Below are 24,093 nucleotides of genomic sequence, written 5' to 3'. Positions count from 1 at the left end.
ACTTTTTAGCTCTTTTTACTTTTTAAAGCAGGCTATCATCTCTGGATTTTAAAAATGCCAACATCTTTGCAGGGTTTTTCTGCTCTAATAAGGAAAGGGTATAGAACATTTTAAAATCTGTCTTTAAAAGTTAATAAGAAGAAGGACAAGTTTGCAACTCTCTCAAGTATCTTAAGCAGGATTTACTACTACTTTGAATGACTATCTCATTTGGCTTATTTGCTGGTAATTGCATTCCAATAGAAGAAGGATGCTGGTTTTAGAGATCCAAAAACTACATTATTTCAATAGCAAAAGCATTCATGTTAGAAATATAACAGTAATATACATACACAAGCAAACATAAACATACTCACATGAGGATAGCACAAAATAAAAAACGTATCTGAAAAAGTAAGTATTTTAAGTGTTTCCTAGACTATTTTAGAATAGAATGTTTATTTTTTTCATTTATGTAATTAACTACAGCCCTCTGGTAACAATTTTATTCAACTAAAATCCATTAATTGTTTGAATTATTGCATTGCTATTTGGGTCCGAGCAGGAAAACCTTTAGGACAGTAATAAGCAAACTAAGTGATTTCAAAAACTCAAATTTTTCAGAATGAAAAAATTTTCAAAATGAAAAAAATCCTATTCTGCTTCAGAAATCTCTCAACAGCCAATGTTTTAAAAATACACAGCATGGTGAATGTAATCATCATTTCACACTAGTTTTGCTTAAAATAATAAAAGCATGTTTTTGTAACAAACTAAAACATATCTTTGATGGTAGAAAAGCAGATATATAGATGAGGACATCTTTCAATTTACCTTCATTCGAGGTGCATCTAAGTGACAAGAGCAGGGTGAGACTCTGCCTTATTTAGGAAGAGGCTTGTTAACACACTACTGATGACTCAGGCAAATCAGTTGGCAAATTACCTTTGAGAGGTCCCCAGCCTCCAAATAGAAGCAGATAACAAACACATTCCAGGTAACCCAGAGGACTAGCCAGACAGCATACTGCAGAAAAGCAAGAGAGAAATAACATAAAATTAATTTTGAATCAGCTGAGTAAGATATAAATAGAACTCAAACTTTTGAACACCCAAATCTTAAGATTAGTGGAAAATATTAGATATTGCTTCTAAGGAACGGGCTGAGGTGCATATTTTTCTTTCTGTTGATTTTTTTTCTGTTATGGTCTCATTGCAGCCCAAACTTGCTTAGGGATACCTTTAAGGCTTTTATACAAAAGATATAGTAGTCCATATTTATGTTTTAAGGAGGGATGATTATGTTTTCCAGATATCTAACAAAATCAGATGCTCCGACAGATAGATCAAATAAAAATCATCCAAAAGAGACTCATATTTTCCTTTAGCAAAATCAACCCCATGCTTGATAATATACAACCTTTCTCCAAGTTATCTGGTGTCATCTTCAAATCAGTCCCCATGCCTCAGTCCCATCTAAACAGCCTTATTTCTTTGGTGTCTTGCTTTCCTATCTCTCTTCACCTTCTTCTTTTATTCTCTCATGATCTCCCATTAACAGCGACCATCGAGTTATTATCTCTGATTTTACATGGCTGGCTATTCAGTGTGTTTTCATCACTTATGACAAATTTTTCTTAACAAGATATATTTCTCAGCATTTGGTCAACTAAAATGTATTAGGCATCTAGAGGGCAACATGCTAGAAGGACACTGAGGATTCAAAGACAAAGATAAATTCTCCCTGAATTCAAGTCAAGTGATGGAGACAGATAAGAAATGGTTACTATACAAGAATCATAAAAAGATGTATAGTCTGAGCACAAGGAAGAAAGATGGGAGAAGTAAATAAACTATCCTGCAAAAAGTCCTGCAAAGCTTAACAGAAGAGAAGAAATACCTTCCAAAGAGGTGAAGCAAGCTATTTGGTGGACTTTCCCAAATAGAAGTATGGAGGTTATAAGGGCTCTGATGGAAAGGGCTGGAAACAAGGAAAACATCAGGTGTGAATTCTACAAAATAACACAAGAGGATATCATGTCATTTCTCTGCTAAATAAATTCCAGTGGCTCCCATTCTTTACATGGTGCAATCCCAGATTTTTATTTCATAGTTCAAGAACCTCCATGATCTTGTACATGTTATTTGTTCAGACACGTTTCAGTTCATCTCTTATGTCATTAGGGATTACAGGCACCTCAAATTACTTGTTGTTGAGGGGACAGAGAAAGCTATTTCTTACTTTTGTGCCATTTTGTATGTTATTCTTCTATCCTTTAATAATTTTTCTCTTCCCTAGGTACTTCTTTTAACACCTACCAATATTTTGTTTTTCACCAAAGCTCAATTTAAATATGACTTCCTGACTGATAACCAGTCAGAACTGACTTAGCCCAACAAGTGCCCCAATGAGATCTTGCTTGCCTTAATTTCATTCCAAATGTCTTATACCTAATTATTTGTATATTTTCCTCTAATAACCAATCATAAGCTCCTTGAGAAAAGGGGCTTTTTAAAACGTATGTTTATATCCCTAAATTGTTAACTTTGTACAAAACTGGCTTCAGAAAGTATTTTGCAAATCAATGAACGGATGAGGAATAATACAGAGAAAATTTTACTATTTTCAGATGGAGAACCCATTGTCCTGTCCCAGACCTGGTTTTAATGAGAATACTACGATCACATATGTAGTGTGAGGAGTAAGGGTCCTACACAATGAGTTTATGTAATAATAAATAGTGACTCAGCTGTTTTCCAGATGATGGATTTATCTAACTGCTGAATATGTATATTGCTCAGTGAGAATAAAGTAAGAGCAATAAACTAAATGGTCCAAGACAAAAGAAGGAGTTTGAGAGTTCTGTATGAGGTGAGGGCTGGGGACTGGAAAGGGTCAAAAAGCTAGACAGGCTGCAGCAAGGAATGTTAGTTATAAACAGAGATTCAATGAATATTTAAGTTTGTTCAGTATTGCAAAGTGTATATTCATTTTACAGTTTTAAAAAAACAACTAAAAATCTAGACTTATTTGACTCTGACAGATTTGGATCTGAGTTTTAGAAATATAATGAAGTGTTGGGTCATACTTTAAAGGTAACAGTTTAAGAAAAAAAATAAAAGTGTTTATAGTTTCCGGTGACTTGGTTTAAATGACTATAAAAAGAATAAAAGTGACTGACTGAAGTGTTTTATCCTATCCTTTGTTAATGGTGATACACTTTTCCCACCTTATTTATGATGGGAAGCCAAATAAGCACTATTTTCTAAAAGCCAAAGTAGCAGAAGTACGGGCGCCTGGGTGGCTTAATCGTTAAGCATCTGACACTGGCTCAGGACATGATCTCAGGCTTCTGGGATCGAGCCCTGCATCGGGCCCCCTGCTTGGCAAGCCTGCTTCTCCCTCTCCCTCTGCCTGCTGCTCCCCCTGCTGTGTTCTTTCTCTCTGTCAAATAAATAAATAAATAAATAAATAAATAAATAAATAAATAAAATCTTAAATAAAAAAAGAAAGCCAAAGTAAGAATAAGTAAAGCAGAATAAGTAAAATATTGGTAAGACTTGATGAAACATGTACTGTATTACATATATTAAATATTTCTGAAAAAAAATTGTCATTGGTAGGCATACATCCTGATGGGGCACTTAAGAGTACCAATGCTGTAGCTTTTCAGTTTCACAATCAAAACTATATTTTAAGCTCCTTAAATGCTGAAAAGGTTATCTGCATCCATGAGGTACACATGTCATAGGCACTACTTCAATACTATATACTGAATATATAAGAATTTGGACTTTTCATCCAGATATATTTAGACATCATTTATACTTAATGCATATGTGCAGATCTAGATTATACTTAGCTTGGTTAAAAAAACAAGCTGAAAAATTTATGTTTCAGTCCCAAATTAATAATTTTATGAAGGATAGGTGAAATAATGGGTCACAAGCAAATGAATAGCACATAGAGATTAAGAACTTGGGACCTAAGGTCAAGCTCTGTCGCTTGGGAACTCTGTGGCTCTTTTCATGCCAGATGGTCTCACTATACTTTAGTTTCCTCAAATGTAAAATGCAAAATGTAAAAAGTTTCCTCCTTGGTAACAGGAGGAAACACACATAGTTTATATAAAGATGGAATGACAGAGTATTTGAAAATAGTCAATATTTGAGTTCTTTATTACCTGCTGCCATTTTATTATGATTATATTACCACTTCTTTTTTAAATAACATAGCAGTAATTCCCAATTTTTTTTATCTCCTTAGGATACTAAAAATATACTTTCCACATCAATGTAAAACATTCTTCTAATTGAACTTGCAATCTAGACTTGTTTTCCTGAATGCCACATATTCTTCTCTAGAATGTTCTTTTTTGATACATTAATGCCAATGTTGATAGATCAATAGCTCTTTATGAAACAAATCTTTCTTCATTTAATTTCATTAAAACTATAATTTATTATTTCTGACTTAGCACCCTACATAATTATGAAGCATTCTACGTCTTGCTTTATGAGTTGTTTTATCGTATTTATTAGTAATAGCTTTTTTAAAAGATTTATTTATTCATTTGAGAGAGAGAGGGAGGGAAAGCATAGAGGGCAGAGGGAGAGGGAGAGATAGAGAATCTCAGGCAGACTCCCTGCTGAGCACAGAATTCCACATGGGACTTGATACCAAGATCCTGAGATCATGACCTGAGCCAAAATCAAGAGTCGGATGCTTAACTTCCTGAGCCATGCGGGCACCAACTTTGTTCTTCTTTTTATCCCTTTTCTCCCAGAGTAATTTAGAAGGATATGTCCAGAAGGAACATAACAACTATTCTTTCCATATCTTTGCATTTACTTGCAAAATTTTCATTTCATCCTATACTTCATTACAAACCAGTTGGCCTCACAATGGACTCGACATCATTACAGATTGACAAAAGAGAATTATCACCTTTAGCGGTGTGATGCCTTTAATAAACACAGGAACCCACACTATGCTATAGGGGGTAATCCTTGCATTTTCTAAAACCCAGGCTTTATCTCATTTAAGTTTACTCGTTAATTTTCTCTCATTTAACTTCTCCCTTTTCTTCATTCTCCTCTTTTTATTTATTTTTCATACTTGCTTCTCTCACTTTAGTAGTTGGCATTTGCCTAAATCAAATTTTCTCTAAATGAATTTTGCCTAGTTTCTTAAATATAGATTTTGCATCCCCTTGTAATCTGGCCTCTGAGTGATTTTTTGTCAATTAAACCCTATCTTCCACACTGTTCTTAAAATTACTCGTCATAATTATTTAAGAGTATGAATATCTGTACTAACTTCTTCCCAGTTGCTACAGCTACAGTTGATGTGATATAATCGACAATTGCTCAGTTTTAATATAATTGAAAAGGATGGCCTGCCCAGGAGAGGTAACCTAACAGGATAACAAAGTATCACACTTGCCAGATATCACCTTCTTTTTCTGTGAAAAAGAAATCTGGTATTTCATGTTTCAGGTTCAAAAAAACCAACAAACAACTATGAGATAACTGTGGTGATAGAAAAATCCCATTGTATGATGAAATTCATTCTTTAAGGGCTGATTTCTGTAGCCCTAAGTGGAACATTGGAGAGACTGATTTAACTTGAGTCTCCAGCTAAATGGTAAAAATTATCAGCTGAAAAGTAATTGAATCATCGTGGTTTCCCTGTTGTATTTGTGGCTCTAATGATAAAATCAAATTAGCTGCATAAGATAAAAATTAGTTAAGGCTGTCAATCGTGACAGGCCAAAATATTGGCCAGATTCAGACATGGTGCTATTACATGCCATGGTTACATAATAATTAGCAAGTTGCAGCCTCGGACTAGAAGGCTGGTAAACATTTTATTGGAAAATAATGAGTCACACCTTAATGACACTGCCATTGCTTTCCTACCTCTCTCTTACGATAAAGCTTCCTAATTAAAGTCTTTATTTTTTGAATTATAAAGTATATTTAACATACACGAAGCATACGAATTTTAGCATTAGTTTCTCAAGTTTTCATGTATACACGTACACAGATACAACTTTTTCATCCTTATTTGAATTATATTCAATTTATAAATTATTTTGAGGAAAACTGGAATCTTTATGGCACTGTATTTGCAAAATACCTTTTTTTCTACAAAAATTCTGGAAAAGAGAGGTTATTAAGACAAATGGATTTTCTAACTTTCTTACTAATTCACAATGATTCTAAAATCAATTTCAGGAAAAAAAGAGTTTCCCATTAAAGCAAGCATTCCTTGAAAAGGAGATTTAAATTTTTCTGGCTTTCTTCTTATTCTTGTATGTCTAGGGAGAGTAAAACATATTGGAATAATATATTAGATAATAATCCAATTTTTCAAAGGAAATGTTTCTTGTTTATTTAGCCATTTTTTTGATAGTATAAGATTTCTCATGCACAATGTTACTGGGTGAAATATTGAATAATAACTACATTCTAATTACATAATATCTTCTAATACATTTCTAATTATGTTTCATTATAACTTATACTTTTAAAAATATTATGCATGAAAATAATTTTGCTTGGACCTTCGAAGAGCATCCTTCTTGCAAACTATTTCATTGTTTTCTTTCTTCCCTCTCCCTTCCTCCCTTCTATCAATATATACAGGTTACAGTTGGATTATAAACTACTTGAGGGCAGGGACTATATTTTTTGTTTACCGAAAAAATAGTGGTATAGCGTGTGTGTGTGTGTGTGTGTGTGTGTGTGTGTATAAGGAGGGAGGGAGAAGAAAACAGAGGGAGAGGAAGAGAAAATGCTCACGCAAACATATATAAATATATGAATGGACTAAATTATATTAGTGACTTTCTCTTAAAAATTACAATTTAGAAAACTATCATTCAGTAATACTACCGTAATGATTAGAAGATGAGAGACGGTAATGCAGTTCAATCACTGGCCACATGATGCCCTAAATGTTTAATTAGAAAAGGAGTTGGGCCAGTGAATCAGTTCACATTTTCTTAAGCACCAGCTGTATGCAAGTGACTATAATAGATGCTGTAGAGAAATATTACAAGGATATAACTAAGTCAATCCCCTAAAATGATTTTTATTTATCACTGATATGCAACTGATGCAATCTATAGGAATGTTTTAAGGATGATTACTTTTAGTATGAAGCAAAACTATCAGCTCATCAACTTTACTAATATGGTGCCACTGACATAAAAGGAATAACGTAATCCATTCTAGTAAACTGTGTTAGAAGCATTCTTAAGAAGCATTATATTAGTAAATCATATCTTAAAAGCAACTCCTTTAAGCAACGGTTTAGAATTATTAATAGTCAGGTGCTTTAATAAATATAAATGTATACTCATAAGACAAATATCCTTGGTCAAAATGGGTAGACTATATTCATCTTTTGTTCAAAGTTATTACATTGTAACTTAATTTTATCATCTTCAACCGTAGTATCACTTAATCTGCTCAGGCATTCTCATCAATCCCTCATTCATTGTTATGATTTAAAAAAAAGAGAGAGAGAGAAAAAGTGGCCCACAGAAAAGAGCTAATTTCCTAATTCTTGATTATTTTATGATCAGGGACAGGCTGCTTTATGATTTAAATTCTGTCTCCTAACTCAAAAATCCTGTTATATCTATGCCATGCTATAAAAACTTGTCCCTTAAGAGAAATACCCACATAAAAATACACTGGTATTACAACTTCTACTTTGACCAGGGATGAAGGCTCTGAGCAGTTAATTAGCCAGAACTGGATAGAAATCCAATTCTAATCATACATCATGTTGCAGATCATAAAGGAAGGCTGGTTTCTACCATCTCATTTTTTACCAATGCTGCTATCGTATGATTAAACTTCCTTGTGATTTTATATTTACTTAGATATTTTAAAGACTGCATAACTTTTAGTTCATTTTAAAATAAGATTTATTATGCTTCTCTCCCAATTACAAGAAATTTCTTATTGTAGAAAATATTTAATATTTAAACATTTAAAAAAAGAAATTTGGAAAATACCATACTTAGACATAATCACTGGTATCATATATGTTTAAATTAAGTAGGAATCTTGCTCTATATTGTTACCAGATTTTTTTCCCACTTGATTAAAAAGCCACCTTGCGTATTCTGCAACAGACATGTCAATTCAATGATAAACTATGAGTTATTCAACTAATTCTCTATTAATTAACTTTTTTTGTGCTTATTGTTCTCTTTTGATCAATTCCTATAAATCTGGATTTTCCTTAGAATGCTTAGTTTGACACATTAAAACATTCTTGAAAATATTTTGCTTACACAGACTATTTCTAAGACAGACTATAAATGTTAGAATATCCAATGGGCATTATTTTAATGAACATATAAACATGGCTATTAAATTTTATGCAACTCCAAATAAAAGCAGTATCCCCAAAGGTATTCTATTCTTCTTGAAGCAAAAAGTAGAAAGTAATTCCCTTTGATTGAAAAAAACAATAATACTCATTTAGCATGAAGACATCTGTATACGACGAATTTTAACTCATTGAAAATATTTCACACAGATATTTACAGCTCTACAGCCCTAAAGCTAGGAGAATTCCTTTGAAAGGGCTTTTGATACTGAATAAAAATAAATCAAGCTATATAGGAATATTCTAATTGATGTATGCAAATAAGAGATTTGAACAGCTAATACAACATAAAACTAGTGAGAAATTCCCAATCTACAGTTAAAATCTGAAATTTGTACAGTTTAAGAATCAGTGATTTTATTCACTGATATTTTTTTGTCAAGCAGGGTTTTTAGATGTTGATGTGTAATACAAAGATTATAAAGTGGTAAGCAATGAGAAAAGAATCTTTCCTCAAACTATTAAAAAGGCAATTTCTGTTTTATTGTCACATAATCATCACCACTTGTGTTTAAAAGTGACATCAAAAACAGTATTTTTGCTAGTCAGCAAATAATTAGAGAGTCAAGTATACTGATCTCATTGGTTTTGGAAATCACAGTTAACTCTAATAAGAGTGGTTTGCCCTGTGTTGAAGTTTCTTGGACTAGCCCAATAATACTTATAGTATATGAAATTGCCTTTAGGTCTGGTGTTCTGGTGTTTGAAGATCAGTCAAGATGATATTATAATGTATTTTTAAAAAAACTAACATCATGTGAATTTGAAAATTGTTATACCATACATGAAACACTGTCTTTATTTCATTACTTTGCTGTTCCTCTGCTCCCCACATATAAGATGGTAGACTGAGAAATGGCCCTCCCAAAGGTACTGACATCCTAATCTCTGGAACCCATTAATATGACTTTATGTAGCCAACAAGAGGGAAGGAAAGAAGGAAGGAAGGAAGGAAGGAAGGAAGGAAGGAAGGAAGGAAGGAAGGAAGGGGAAAAGTCTTAGCAGATGTTATTAAAAGTTTTTAAATGCGGAGACTATCTTGGATTATCTGGGTGGGACAAATGTAATCACATATATCCTTATAAATGGAGGCAGATGGATATTTTACACACACAAACAAATGGGTAATGTGAATAGAACAGAATGAGATTTGAAGGTGTCAGCCTTGAAGATTGTAGTGATGTGTCCACAAGCCAAGGAATCTTAGCAGCCACCAGAAGCTGGAAGAAGCAAGGATGATATTTCCCCCTAGAGCCTCTGGAGGTAATGTGAGCCCTGATTTTTGCTCAGTTATACTGATATCAGACTTCTGCATTCCAGAACTAAGAGAGAATGAATTTTTGCTGTTTTAAGCCACTATGTTTGTGGTAAATTGTTAAAGAAGCCGTAGAAAACTAATATATCCACCCAAGTCTTCTGTCCTCCAATATCTCCCTGTCAATGAAATGTAACGCTGGAGATTATGCCTAGTGGAGATGTGCAGTTACCTTCAAAATTGAGATCCACTCCCTTTAGGCAACTGTATCACTGCTTCAGAATCTGTCCATTGTTAATGTTTGAATGGCATGCAAACAGAAATACTTTTTAAAACTTATTTGCCATATGTAATTGCTGTGAAAACCTATAATAGAAAATGAGGTACGCTTGTTTTATGAGTCTCAATCAGTTTTTAGTATATTTCCAATATTCTAACAATATAAGGTTGTTTTATTGTTTTTAGAACTTACTGCATAAAGTTCTAGTATGCAGAAATCAATAAATTGACAGTCCTGAATATTGCCAGACTTGCAAAAAGTGTCAAAATGAGTTAAGTACCTGGAAAATATATAATTTCAAGGAATGTTTTATTGCAACTAAATTTGAAGGCAAGGAAGAGGAAAAACAAGTGATAACCATTATCAATATGATGGGTTGGTATTTTTTAGTTGGGATAATTGTTCACGTGATACTAAAAATATTAAAAATTCTAATAAACAAACAGCAGTCCTAAATTTATCAACCATCACAGTTGGCCTTGAAAATTTGGAGAGGTGTTAAATTGCTGATTACTCAGTATCTGCCAACCCAGTATTTATACCAAATCCTCTTCTGTATCACTTTTTAGCAAATATTTTAACAGTAAATTACTGTGACATCTGGCCCAGAGGATTAAGTGGAAAACATTATTTAAGTATATGCATATTCCTATGACCATTCTGACCACTTTGATGCCATCTACGACTCTAATTCATCAATGTATCCTGTGATTCCTAAGAATGTTGAATCTTCTTTTCTTATGGCAAATAATTACTTTAAAGAAGACGTACTCTTATCCATATATTGAATTATAGCCTTCAAACTGTGCTTTGGGAAACAATTCATGGCACACATGGACAATGATACTATTTGTAAGGCATACTAATGTAAATAAAGGACATAGCCTGCTGCTGAAATGATTGATTCAGGGGCTTTGGCCACCCGAGGTCCCTGAAGGACTCAACATTCCAACACATCTGTAATCTATTAGCTGTGACATTACTGGGAAGTTCCACTCAGGAAGACATTTATAATGCACAATTTCTTTTTAAAAAGATATGCTTGCTTATGTATCAAAAATAAAGTCTGTCTGACCTGATCAATAGGATAGCTAGTTCTGCACAAGTCTTTATATTCTATTTAGTCACCTAAAGGATGTTTTGGAGTATCACATAGCTGACCCAATTAATTGTGTGACAATTGTAGCTAACATCGGCAAATCAAAGAGGCCATGTTCAACTTAATGGACAAATGTAAACATGAATATGTATTTCTCCTACAGTATTCTAAACTAGTACTTGGTACTTTTTAGATTGCAAATATTTGTTTAAATAGTGAAGCTCCAAATTTACTTATGTTAATACATCTTTAAATATTAATAATGAATTAAAACTATAGTTTTTTCCATCTTAGAAGCACTTTTCATTACCTTTCCTTTCTTTCTTTCTTTTTTTTTTTTTAATTTACTAAACAACTTTTCACTTGCTATCTCAAAGACCAGGCTCAAAGCCATTACCATCAGGACTGTGTTTGTAGGATGGATAAAAATGAAAGCAAAATGAAAAACAACTATTCAATCAGGAATGCTTTTGGCTGCAAGTAACACAGTGAACCAAATAGGTTTAAATACCAGGGTTTTTAAAAAATATTTTCTAATATATGAAGTTTGGAAGTGGGAAGTTTTCCCAGAGGTATTCAGCAGACTTCCTCACATCTCATTAGCTGGAACTGTGTCATATGCCTATTCTGAATATAATCACTGGCAAAGAAAATTGAAATAATCATGTTTGTAACCAACTGTAATTCATTCCCCATTCATCGACCCCAGAGATAAGACCTCCCTGAGAGCTTTGCTGACCATTTAAATATCTAAACAAAATTGGGGTTCTGTTAGTAGAGAAGAATTAGAGGACTGAATTATCTGCTACTGAAACTTATGCACATGCTATTTTTTATATGCAAAGTGAATCATTGCTATTTTTTTAAAAATATTTTATTTATTTATTTGACAGAGAGAGACAGCCAGCGAGAGAGGGAACACAAGCAGGGGGAGTGGGAGAGGAAGAAGCAGACTCCCAGCGGAGAAGCCCGACGTGGGGCTCGATCCCAGAACACTGGGATCACGCCCTGAGCCGAAGGCAGACGCCCAACGACTGAGCCACGCAGGTGCCCCGAATCATTGGTATTTTATATTTCTTATGAGTCTCTTGTTTTCTAGAGAAATACCCAATCCTTTCTTTCAATAAGACTACATATATTGAACCACAGAAGTGTAACTTAGTCTTACAACCAAAGTAAGTAAAAGTAAGTAAAAAAAAATTCAGACTATAACCACAGAGGAAGAGCGTGAATTAGATGAAGTGTCTTACAAACCATCTACAAGATGAAGAACATACAAAGAGGAAAAATATCATACTTAGTGTTAGATTTCTCATTTGAAATGTAAAACATCTGTGTCTTGAGAAAGAAGAAAAACTGTTATGAAGAATATTAAAAACACTAAAATAAAGAAAACAGGAACTTTTATGAGTCATAAGTAAAAAGTTAATGACATTTTCAAAATTTATATAAATATGCTTCACTAAGATGTGGTAGGTGTGTGGTAGTTGACAATGCTGATTGAGTAAACAGAGTCTATTATTTTTTTCCTCTGGACTTGGAAACATGATCTCTTTCAACTAGAAAGGTCTTAATCTCTTAGCTTTTCTGTCCTCCTAGGTTTCATCTCAAATTGAAAGCAATTCTAAGAGTAAGGTAAACACCCTTCTAAAATATGTAAATTATCCTAATTGGGAGGTATGATACATCTACTAAATGGCCTTTAAAAATGGTTATTTGTAGGGGCGCCTGGGTGGCACAGCAGTTAAGCATCTGCCTTTGGCTCAGGGCGTGATCCCGGCATTGTGAGATCGAGCCCCACATCAGGCTCCTCCACTGTGAACCTGTTTCTTCCTCTCCCACTCCCCCTGCTTGTGTTCCCTCTCTCGCTGGCTGTCTCTATCTCTGTCAAATAAATAAATAAAATCTTAAAAAAAATTTAAAAAAATGGTTATTTGTTGTGTTTGCTTTAAAAACGTCCAAATACAGACAAGACTATATATGTATATATATATATATTTTTTTTTTTTTTCTTTTAAACTGACACATTAAGGAAGCTTCATTCTTCTTGGGCCTTTTGTGAGACATTAGATTTAAAAAAATTATTGAAGTATAATTGACACAATGAACATTAGTTTTAGGTGTACAATATAGTGAGTGTACAACTCTGTATGTTATGGTATGTGCACCACAAATGCAGCTACTGTCTGTTACCATACAGGGCTCTTACAATACCGTTGACTATATTCCCTATGCTGTACCTTTGATGCCCATGACTTACTCATTCCATGACTGGAAGCATGTAACTCCCACTTCCCTTCATCCATTTTGACCATCACCCTCCTCTCCTCATCTCTGGTGACCACCAGTCTGTTTCTGTTTTTAGGTTTGTTTGTTCATTTGTTTTGTTTTTTTAGATCCTACATATAAGTGAAATCAGATGGTATTTGTCCCTGTAGGACACTGGATTTTAAGTGTGGGCTAAATCATCAAGTTCTTCCAAACATTTAGTATCACTCCAATAATACAACTTCCTAACTTCCTTTTGGATAAGATTCCCATCAAAATTTTTACTGGGTACATTTTTGTGTGTGTGCCAACATAAGTGACAGGATAGATATTTAACAATATTTCGTGTGATGTGTGTCTTCTAAATACCTGTCTTCTTGGTTAGATACTGTCAATAGTAAAATCCTACTCATACCACATCTGATGAATGCTGCTTGCTAAGCTCGTATTTTGGGCTCAACAGTTCTGATGTGCTATGAAGTCCAGAGAACCACATATTCAAATCTAAATGCTATTCAGTGTTTCAGAGGAAAACTTAAAATCACCAAACTTTTAATCAGTTAAATATCTGTACGTAAGATACTTATGCATACTACATAAGAGACACTGAATGTAGAAAGCTTACTTTCAGAGGAGTTAAAATAAATTATCACAGAACATAGGAACTATTTCTTAAATCAATGTAAAAGGAAAAATCTCTTAAAAGCACTTGGTACAATGCAAAGCACAATTAAGTTTTAGATTATGCATCTTTTGGCTATGCATTTATATTCTGCAAATAGTAACAGTGTCCAATAAAAATGTTCTTTTGATTTCATTTATTTTTGAGGACAAAAAGGTCAAGTTAAAGGTTTATTTTATGAGTTGTATTTAAGTGTAAACTTTGATTCATCAGTGAAATGATAATGAACAAAGTGTGTATTTGAAAATCAATTTAGCATCTTTCTTAAATTCATTTTTTATTTCTGATTTTAATAGTAGACAAAATGGTGCCCCCACATATTTCTCACCCTAATCCCCACAATCTGTGAATATGTTGAGCTATTACTCTTGTGATCCTGTTATGCCCTAGGCAGACTTGACCTAAAATAGGGTAATTATGAAGGCGGGCCTAATCTAATCATAAGTCTTTTAAAGTAGATAACTTCTTTTTGGCGGGTGGCAGAAGGGGACCTCAGAGAGATTTGAAGCACATCAAGAACTTAAGGTGTCTTGCCAGTTTTGGGGGTGCAGGAATCCTCTTGAGAAGGAATGTTGGTGGCCTCTAGAAAAGTTGAAAACAGTCCCCAGCCAACCGCAAGCAAGGAAACATGCACCTAAGTCCAAATGAAACTGAATTCTGCTAATGACTTGAATGATCTGGAAGCAGACATTATGCCAGGGGACCTAGGATAGTCACTATCTTGATTTCTGTCTCATTAGACCCTAAGCACAGTACTCAACCAAGCCCACTTGGACTTCTGACTACAGAACTGAGAGAATAAATGGGTGTTATTTTAAGCCTCTAAGTTTGTGGTAATTTGTCATTCAGCAATAACAAACCAATATTTTAATAGTGAAGTTTTCTGTTTCCCAAAAGAGATTTTTAAACTGTCAAATAATTTCCCACAAGGACCAAGTGCTATAAATACATTATATTTTTAGTAGACTGGATTTAATGGAATCTTTCAGACTGACTTTTGTTATATGTATTTCCCTTTGAATTCTAAGACAGTTTGATATGGTATATCAATTAAATTATTTACTAAATTAATTAATACAAAGATACATCTAGAAGTTAGGACAGCTGGGTTTAAATCCAAACTATATGATGAATCTACTTCTATAATCTGAAAAATATTGGGATTTTTATCTGCTTTTGAAACTAACATTCCTGGAAGAATGCAAAGTGATTTTACTGTTATTTTTTCTGGAGAAGCATATCCCTTCTCACATAACAAACCTTATAGCCACAGTGCCCATGGGCTAGTCCAACAATGGCAATAGCAATAAACAGAATGTTTTACTCCGTATGTCAGCCACTTAGACAGTCAATCATTTTTATTGGAAATAATGATTGCAGAGTGGTATAAACCAAAAGTATTAGCACTAGCAATCACTTTTTGTATCATTATACAAGAACTCTTTTATAAAGAATGTATTCACAATTTCTTGAGAAATATATCTTGAGGAAAAAAAAAAAAACATCAGGCCTTAGAATGACCATCAAGTAGACACACTATTTGCAAACTAATGCTATTTGATCAAATGTGTTGTCAGTGCATAGAACCTTGGGAAATGTGTTAAAAAAATATGCCCCCAAATGCGTAAGTTTTAATGTACATTTAGTATTAAATGACTTTAGGATGAGAGCTTAATATTTATTAACTTTTCCAAAAGTTGAAAAGAAGGTCCTTAACGATGATCTGCAAGCACTAATAATGGATAGTTACATTTCATTAGATATATTTGCTTCTTCCCATCTTTACATTATCTTGTTTTGTTTTCTTGTTTAACCATGTTATGTTTTCTGTTTTTTGCTTGTTTTTAAACCATTCTAAAGCTAAAATTACTAATTCCCAGTTTAAACATAGTATTCAAGGATAAAAAGTTTAAAAATCATCTTCCTTTTAAAAATGTTTTCTCTTACTCAAGGGTAAAATTGAGTTAAGTCCACATGATCATAAAAAAAAAATCAAGTTCTGTACTTGGCTCTAAAAAGCATTATTGTATCTTCATCAAATTACTATGCAAGTCTACGTTTAGCCCAGGTGTTTAGACTACTCTGCTAATGAGACCATGGTCTTGGATTGGATGCCCATGTAAGCTCCTTAGGGTTTTTCCTGCTCCTGTCTACAGAACATAGGTCTTAGCAGAGACACATATCCTACAAATGCAAGGTTACAAGGTGTTTTAAGGTAAGAATATAATAAACAGTGAAAACACATCCCAACAAATGGTAAAATCTTGTGCCGTATTTCTTATTGGTGCATAAACAGTGTCACAGTCATATAGAAATGATATCTTTTCTGACAGAAATGATATACTTTCCTACATGTAAGTTAAAAAATTAGCAACTTATTTCAGTACAAACTTATTTCTGTATAAAATCTCAGTGTGACAAACACATATTTGAGAGAAATAAAATCTAAAGCATTCTAGAACTCAGACTTCAGTGGATGCTGTGAGCACTGCCCAAGTGCCTCTTTAGGATGGAGGCACTAATCATTATCCAACTGTCAGAAGTGTTGCCTGTTGAAAGATAGCTCACAGTCAAGTCCCTTCTCAGGAATTACTCTCTGCCAAAGTGAGCTGCCTTGCTTATAATTACACTCACCTCCGGGAGCAACCCTCATTTTATGACTGGTCAATACTAATGTACAAAGCTCCTAGACCCTTGTCTCAACTGGGGACATTTAGAAAAACTGGCTCAGCTTCAGACCTTAACTGCCGAGGCTTCTGTTGCTGCTGTACTGTAGTCCGACTTCTCATTTTGAGCGCCCTACTCCCCTCACTCCATTACAGGTGTTGTTCCTGAAAACACTCCTCTATAAACGACCTGCATGTGAATTCCATTTCAGAACTTACTACCAGAAGAACTAACAACCACTGAAAATAGCAGTCCTGGAAAGCAGATTTTAAAGGGGGTTTTGAACCTAGATCACTTCCCAATGACGGCAATGAACACCTTATCAGTAGAATAGATGGTGTAATGATAGTTCTTGGCCTAGATGGTAGCACTGAAACTATTAACAGTTTCCCTCTTGGTAAACTGGGATGGCTTATTTAACCATAGCTGAATAACTAAACTGCCAGTAATAGAGCAGTGCTGAGCCCCCAGTATGGTACCATTTTTTGAAGAGACCACCAACCAGTGTGTAACAGAAGATTACATTAGATCCCTTCTACCCTAAAAGTGGAAGTAATTCATCTGGGCAGAAATTAAGACATTCTCAGTATGGGTTCCCTTCCTGCTTATAGGCTTTGGAAAAACAGGGTTTAGAGAATGTTTGATTCACCAACACAAGATACCATAAAACACCAATGCCTCGGACAAGGACTTACTTCATAGTTAAAGAAGGGGAGAATTCAACAAATGCTTCTGGGATCTATCAACCCTATGGAACCTAGAAGCTGCCAGTCTGACAAGCTCATGTGGCTTTTGAATATGCAGATAAGGTGTTAACTTGGAGATAATACTGTGTAAGGCTAGGTGTCTTCCTCCAGGAGAGAGTGAATGCCCTATATGAAGGACTATTACATGGTGCTGGAGTCTCCAACAGGTAGAATACATGGGTCTGGGAGTGGAGAAGTGAAAGCAGGAGAGAAACCACTCAGTATCACTCCCAAAAATGAATTTGGGGAATCTGCTTCCTCTCCCCACAAATTAGCCTCTATGGATTTAGAAGCCCTGGATTACAAAAGAAAATGTAAAATGCTTCCAGTTGGGGAGTAAGCAAGAGTTTGCTTAATTTAAGTTATGCTGCCATCCAGTTACTTTAGACTCTTTGATCCAAGAGACCACAGTGAAAAATAGGAGCCATCCTCCTGGCAGGGCTAAAGGACCTGTCAGTGGGACCAGGGAAGGCTATGTTTGGCATCCAGGTGAAACAGTGGGGCATCCCTTGCTAACCCTCCACTTAGTTTTGATGGCAATGCAACAGAGGAGTAGCCACAGCTTGAAAAGCATGATGAACAGTGACTTAGACCCCTAGGGGTTGAGTGTCTGGATTATCCCAGTAGGTAAACTGCTTACACAGGTAGCTGAAGGTGCAGAGAATACATACAGAATGGATAGTAGAGGATGGAAACAGTGTGTATCAACTGTTGTCCCAGGATCAACTGCAGCAGTGGGGCCACAGTCTGTTCCACTAATCTTGTAAGCCCACGTTGGGAAAGAGATGAACTAACCTAGAGGGGCTGTTTCTTTGTGGAGCACAAGGTATGAACAGAAGAGAAGCCTGTGGTGTGCCACCTGGATCTCCCTTTGAGCATTAAGCACTTATTCTTCCAGTTCTGAGTCCCTCAGTCTCACTCAAGGACATGTCCTGCTCCTGTAAGCAGCCTACAACCAATGGCAGGTCCATGGGGAAATACAGAAGCCTGCCCATCATTCCGCCAGTTTTGGACATATATGAAAGGTCACCATGGCTTTCCATAACACCAAATTATTCCTGTGTTGCTACTGCATTGCAGTTCTAATTTTTCATTCGCCCAATTCCATTTTTTGTTCTTAAGAATATACTGTAATAAATGTGCTGCATGTAAATCTCTGTCTCAGACTTGGCATCCCAGGAAAGCTGACCTGTGGGTGGAAATCATTACAGGCCATAGCAAAAAGAAAGCTCCCTGAGTTTCTTCAGCAACAAAAAAATAAGGTTTCATAAATCTCTTTGATGAAAATACCATAAGCATAAAGAAATACTAATAGCACCATAAGAAATCAGCAAGAACAGGGCTCAATTTCATGTGAAAATTTATACACCAGGATCAATATCAGCACTCTATTATTTTACAAATACATTACAGATTAAAAAAATAGTTTACGACTATTTTAAGAGGTAAACAGTCCAAATGTCCAATAATATATTAATAATGTCTATGTCACAATCTCAATAAAGCTGCCTCCCTAGAGTGTAGTACATACAGACTATTACTAAATAATATATCCTTGCATTCATTTCTGGCCTCTTCAGCTGGGTCTTCCTTTCCATTTAGCTTGTTCTTCTCTTTTCCTGTTCTATTACTCCTTTTTGCACACCTACAAAATCATATATTTTCCTCATATTGTAAGGGGATGGATGATATCCTGTGCTTTACGAACTAGTTATTATTTTAATATTTAAATATGACTAGCTTTTTTATTTTTCAAGAGAATGATATGGAAGCCCAGAAATAATTGAAGAAATGACTATATATCTTTTTTATTCAAAAGCTCTTCTCTTTCTTAGTACATTCCCATACATATTCTGCTTATTATTTCCTAAGCTCTTTAACTTATTTCTGCCACTTTATTTTTGTATGAATATAACATAGGACGATTTTATTGATATTTAAAAGCAATAATAGCTATCATTTATTACCAGTTCAGTATGTACTAAATATGCTAAAGTAATTTTTCATGATTATCTCATTCAATCCTCAAACAATCCTATGAAGTAGGTACCATTATTATTCCCATTAAAAACTGAATGAACATGGGGCACCTGCTAAGCGTCCAACTCTTGGTTTTAGCTAAGGTCGTGACCTCAGCATCCTAGGCTCAAGACTGCCTCAGGCTCTGTGCTAAGCACAGAGTCTGCTTAAGACTCTCTCTCCTTCTCCTTCTGCCCCTCCGCCACTCCCTAAAATAAATAAATAAGTCTTTTAAAAACACTGAGTGTACAGACAAAACTAGAATGCTTGCTATAAGCTCTTCTATTCAACATTATGGTAGATATCTCACGCAACAAAGGAAAATGTAAAAAAATAAAAAGTTGGGAAGGAAGAAATTAAACTTTAAATATGGGTACATGTGGGTACAAAAACCGAATGGCTAAGTTCACTAAGTAAGGGGACAGGAGCAGATAGGGAACATAAACACAGCTGTGGTCTTACATGCCCTCTGGGTAAGATTACCTGATTCAGCCAATATTATATGGGACATAGTTACACTAAAGCAAACAAACAAATAAAGGAAGAAAGAAAGAAAGAAGGAAGGAAGAAAGAGTAGAGTAGAATAGAACAGAAATCTGTTGTTCATCGGAAAATCAAATTTTATCAGGCATCTACATTTCGTCTGGCAACTCTACCTCCCGGATATCAGAAATATCTATAAGTGTAGAACCTCCACCTGAAGAAACATTACAGAAGTCAAATGGAAATGAACAGAATAAGCACATTCAAGGTAAGAGAGATATTAATACTAGAGGGAATGAGACCAGAGACAGCAGATCCCAGAAAGTCCTATAACTGCAAAGCATACTATTTAAAGAGGAGAGCATTGTTTTGAAACACAAGACCTGAGGAGATAAACCTACTGAATTAGACTTAGTTCTGAGAGACAGAGACATAGCTATACAGAAATACCATAATTTGAGTCATTCATAATAACATGGGCGGAGGCACCCATGGAGTAGTGAAGCTGTGAAAAATAGTTTGATCTATGTTTGCATTCTCCACAGCACCTCCTCCTAAAAGACCTGGAAATTCTATTTTATTCGAACAAAGGGGGGGAAAAGATGAAAACAGAGTTACCACACACACACATGACCACAAAAGATGAAAATTAAATTATAATATTTCAAAATGAACCAAAAGAAATTAAGAAAACAGACCACTGAAAAACAAACAAAATCAGAACTTTTTAGAAAAGCTCAAAAATTAGATGTTTAGATAATGGGAAGATTAAAATAAGAACTGACTGTTCTCAAGAAAGATTTAGAAGGAAAAAATCTTCAGAAATAATGATGGAATTAAAAGGTGTATAACCAAAAAAATTTGTAAGGTGAATAAATGGCATACAGAAAAGTGTAAAGGGGAGAAAAAAAAGATGGCGGAGGAGTAGGGGACCTTTTTTCAGCTGGTTACCTGAATCGAGCTGGATATCTACCAGATCATCCTGAACACCCACGAAATCAACCTGAGACACAGGGAGATACATCTGGATCTCTACTAATGACCATCTCCGGTGCTGAGTATTGAGGTACGAAGTGGGGAGCCATGAATCCGCACGCAGATATCGGAAGATAAACAGAAGGGGGAGGGAGCCGCGGGCTCCGGCGCCAGGAAGCAGTAGCCTTCTGCACTGGGGATGGCTCAGACTCGTGGACCAGCACCCTCGAGAAACCAGATGGAAACTGGGAACTCGGGAGTGCGCACAATCAGACTGAAAACTGGAGCTCTGGAGTGTGCGGGAACCACACTGAGACAGGGAGCTCAGGAGCATGCGCGGGAAGTAGCTGGCGGTGTTAGAAGCATAAAGGACAGAGACGTGCCAGCCCTGGAAGCGAGGATTGGGAGAATGGCTGTGGGGCACACAACCCGGGACGCTACGGGATTTTTAGCAGCACCAAGAGAAACAGAGTTAAAGTGGCCAGGAGAGCTCAGTGGAGAGCAGACTGCAATCTTTCTGTTCTGAGAGAGAGGCTAGGATACGGCCACTGCTGCTCTGACCCTCAGAAGAGTCACAGAAAACCGCCAGGGAAAGCCGCCAGAGAATAAAAGCCTGGAAATACTGGTTCACATTGTTCCCATCCTCACCCCCTCTCACAGGGGACAGGCAACTCTACCCAAACAGGGTTGCTTGAGTATCAGTGTGGCAGGCCCCTCCCCCAGAAGGCAGGCTAAAAAAATCAAGAAGTCCACATCCCTAAGGTCACTATAAAACAAGTGCACAATGCCTGGGTCCTGGTCAATAATCTGGGCTCTGTACATCCCAACAACCTCTCCTCATCAGAATGACAAGGAGGAGGAATCCCCAACAAAGAAAAGAAACAGTGACTGTAGCCTCTGCCATAGAACTAATGGACATGGATATAACCAAATTGTCAGAAATGGAGTTCAGAGTTACGATGGTCAAGATGATGTGTAGGCTTGAAAAAAATATTAACGAAAATATTAACGAGAATATAGAATCTCTAAGGGCGGAAATGAGAGCAAATCTGGCAGAAATAAAAAATGCTATGAATCAAATGCAGTCTAAACTGGATGCTCTGATGACCAGGGTTAATGAGGCAAAGAACAAATTAGTGAGCTGGAGGATGGGATGATAGAAGGAAAAAATGGGAACTTGGCTCAAAAAATCCAATCTCAAAAATGTAGATTACGGGAGATTACTGACTCAATGAAACGTTTCAAAGTCAGAATCATCGGCATCCCCGAGGGGGTGGAGAAAGAGAGAGGTCTAGAAGAGATATTTGAACAAATTGTAGCTGAGAATTTCCCTAATCTGCCAAAGGAAACAAGCATTCGTGTCCAAGAGGCAGGGAGGACCCCTCCCAAGATCAATGAGAACAGCCTACACCACATCAGATAATAGTACAATTCGCAAATATTAGATTCAAGGATACAATCTTGAAAGCGGCCAGGGGGAAGAGAGTCCTCACCTACAGAGGGAGGAACATCAGAATAACATCAGACCTGTCTACAGAGACCTGGCAAGCCAGAAAAAGCTGGCAAGACATATTCAGAGCACTAAGTGAGAGGAACATGCAGCCAAGGATCCTTTATCCTGCAAGGCTGTCATTCAGAATTGATGGAGAGACAAGGACCTTCCAAGACCAGCAGAAACTGAAAGAATATGTGACCACCAAGCCAGCCTTACAAGAAATATTAAGGGGGTTCTATAAAAGTAAAAAGACCCCAAGAGTGATACAGAACAGAAATTTACAATCTATAGAAACAAAGACTTCATAGGCAACATGACATCATTAAAATCATATCTCTCAATAATCGCTCTCAACGTGAATGGCCTAAATGCTCCCATAAATGCCACAGGGTTGCAGATTGGATAAAAAGACATGACCCATCCATTTGCTGTCTACAAGAGACTCATTTTGAACCTAAAGATACATTCAGACTGAAAGTGAAGGGATGGAGAACCATTTTTCATGCTAACAGACCTTAAAAGAAAGCTGGGTAGCAATTCTCATATCAGATAGATTAGATTTTAAACTAAAGACTGTAGTTAGAGATACAGAAGGACACTATATTATTCTTAAAGGATGTATCCAACAAGTGGATATGACAATTATAAATATCTATGCCCCTAACAGGGGAGCAGCTAGATACACAAGCCAACTCTTAACCAGAATAAATAGACATATAGATAATAATACGTTAATAGTAGGGGACCTCAACACTCCGCTCTCAGCAACAGACAGATCACCAAAGCAGAAAATCAACAAAGAAACAAGAACTTTGAATGACACACTGGACCAGATGGATCTCATAGATATATACAGAACACTACACCCCAGAACAACAGAATACTCACTCTTTTCATATGCACATGGAACTTTCTCCAGAATAGACCATATACTGGGTCACAAAACAGGTGTCAACCGATACCAAAAGACTGAGATTATTCCCTGCATATTCTCAATGCTTTGAATCTGGAACTCAGTGACGAGGAAAAATTTGCAAGAAACTCAAACACTTGGAAACTAAGAACCATCCACTTAAGCATGATTGGGTAAACCAGGGAATTAAAGAAGAGCTTAAGCAATTTATGGAAACCAATGAGAACAAAAACACATTGGTCCAAAACCTTTGGGACACTGCAAAGGCAGTCCTAAGAGGAAAATACATAGCCATCGAAGCCTCACTCAAAATAATAGAAAAGTCTAAAATGCAGTTTTTATATTCTCACCTCAAGAAGCTGGAGCTGGAACAGAATAACAGGCCTAACCCACGCACAAGAAGGCAATTGATCAAGATTAGAGCAGAGATCAATGAATTAGAAACCAGGAGCACAGTAGAGCAGATCAACAAAACTAGAAGCTGGTTCTCTGAAAGAATAAATAAGATTGATAAGCCACTGGCCAGACATATTCAAAAGAATTGAGAAAGGACCCAAATTAATAAAATTATGAATGAAAGGGAAGAGATCATGACCAACAACAAAGAAATAGGAAGAATCATTAGAAACTATTATCAAAAACTATATGCCAATAAATTAAACAGCCTAGAAGAAATGGATGCCTTTCTGGAAACCTATAAACTACCAAGACTGAAACAAGAAGAAATTGATTATTTAAACAGACTGATTAATTATGAAGAGATTGAAGCAGTGATCAAAAACCTCCCCAAAAACAAGAGTCCAGGGCCTAATGGATTCCC

At 35.7% G+C, this 24,093-nt stretch overlaps 1 protein-coding gene across 1 annotated transcript in view; it reads right to left on the bottom strand.

Annotated features, from left to right (window-relative positions):
• The window catches only part of NKAIN2 (sodium/potassium transporting ATPase interacting 2), a 431,619-nt gene extending 430,649 nt beyond the window's left edge, over positions 1–970 (bottom strand). The window contains exon 1 of the mRNA XM_008691247.2: positions 925–970. The gene's annotated coding sequence lies outside the window, so the exon portion shown is untranslated. The remainder of the gene's footprint in view (positions 1–924) is intronic.
• Between the last annotated feature and the right edge of the window lie 23,123 nt (positions 971–24,093).

The sequence above is a fragment of the Ursus maritimus genome, unplaced genomic scaffold, assembly GCF_017311325.1.
Source record: "Ursus maritimus isolate PB19 unplaced genomic scaffold, ASM1731132v1 scaffold_13, whole genome shotgun sequence".
Lineage (NCBI taxonomy): Eukaryota > Metazoa > Chordata > Mammalia > Carnivora > Ursidae > Ursus > Ursus maritimus.
The sequence above is the reverse complement of the archived record's forward strand: the minus strand, read 5'-3'. Positions and strand labels throughout refer to the sequence as shown.